We start from the raw sequence: 1,687 nt of genomic DNA, 5'->3' as shown, positions 1-1,687 counted from the left end.
TTGGGATTAGCAGATACACATTACTATATATAAAATATATAAACAAGGTTTTACCCTATAGCAGAGGGAACTATATTCAGTATCTTGTAATAAACTATAATGGAAAAGAATCTGAAAACGTATATATACATAAAAAAACTGAGTCACTTTGCTGTACATCAGAAGCTAACAACATTGTAGATCAACTATACTTCAATTAAAAAAACATAAAAAATAGGGCTTCCCTGATGGCGCAGTGGTTGAGAATCTGCCTGCCAACGCAGGGGACACGGGTTCGAGCCCTGGTCTGGGAAGATCCCACATGTCGCGGAGCAACCAGGCCCGTGAGCCACAACTACTGAGCCTGCGCATCTAGAGCCTGTGCTCCGCAACAAGAGAGGCCGCGACAGTGAGAGGCCCGCGCACCGCGATGAAGAGTGGCCCCCGCTTGCCGCAACTGGAGAAAGCCCTCACATGGAAACGAAGACCCAACACAGTCAAAAATACATAAATAAATTTATATTTTAAAAAAATAATAAAATAAAAAATAAAATGGTCAATTTCCAATAGGGCACTGTCTCCAGACACAGGTTAAGCAAATATGCGTACTGACACTGAGACAATATTATCGAACCCTTTAAGAATCCCGGAAATTTTTCAATTTTGAAAATCCATATTCCTAAGGTTAACAATCATCAATTGTTATTGATACTGTGCTCTGAGGCATATTGCTCCGATTTCTCTTCATCATCTGTTCAGTGGTTACTTCATGCTCATTGATTTGAGATGCACCTTCTGACTTCTGCCACAAAGTGTCATTTCTCAGCCATAAAAGAAAATAGCATTCCCGTCCTTCTCACTGTTTAGCTCCAGCTTGAGATGAGGATGCCTCCACTCATTTCTTTGGTGTTGGGAAAACTTAAACCCCAGTGTCCCTACCAACCACTTGACCAACAAATTGCATATAACGATTTTTAACACCAGGATTCTTAAATTGTGTAGATGCTTTGTGATGTTAAAAATTCCACTTAGAATACATGTAAGATTGAAGGCATCACACTAGATCTTCTTTGCTCTTGGCTCCCCTCACCCAGGGCCAGGTGTCCCGAACTGCCAGCCACCGGGCCACAACACATCCTTCCACAGGCTTTGAGCTGCTACCACTCTCCCTGGGCCTGTACCAACCTCTCCTCTCTCCCTGCTTCCACTCCTGCCCCCATACCCTGGCTCTCCACACAGCAGCTGGGGGATCTGTGAAAAAAGTCAATCAATTCATGTCACTCACCTGTTCAGAATCCTCCAGCAGCTTCCTTCCAATCATACTTGGATTAACATTTCAACTCCTGACCAAGGCCCAGAAGGCCAGTGAGATGCAGGCCTGTGCTGACCATCCCCCATCCGTGTCCACTTAACCAGGGGGGTGCTGCCCTCCAGCCACACTGGCCTTCTTGCAGAGGCCTGGGCGCTTGCTGTCTGCCCTACCTGGCACTCTGTGCCTCCATATTTTCCCATGGCTCATTCCCCTCCCCTCACCAGTACTGGGTCTCCTCTCACCCACAACCTCCCTAGTCCTTTGTGTCTCTCTCGCCTGCCCCCAGACCTGAACAGTCTATTTACTGTCAAATCTCAAGGCCTGGCCCAGAGAAGCCACTCAACACACACTTAGCAATCATTCTTCTAAGGAGACCTCCAGCTCCTACCCTGCCAA

This window comes from Physeter macrocephalus, chromosome 18 (genome assembly GCF_002837175.3).
Source record: "Physeter macrocephalus isolate SW-GA chromosome 18, ASM283717v5, whole genome shotgun sequence".
NCBI classification, from domain to species: Eukaryota; Metazoa; Chordata; class Mammalia; order Artiodactyla; family Physeteridae; genus Physeter; species Physeter macrocephalus.
The sequence above is the reverse complement of the archived record's forward strand: the minus strand, read 5'-3'. Positions refer to the sequence as shown.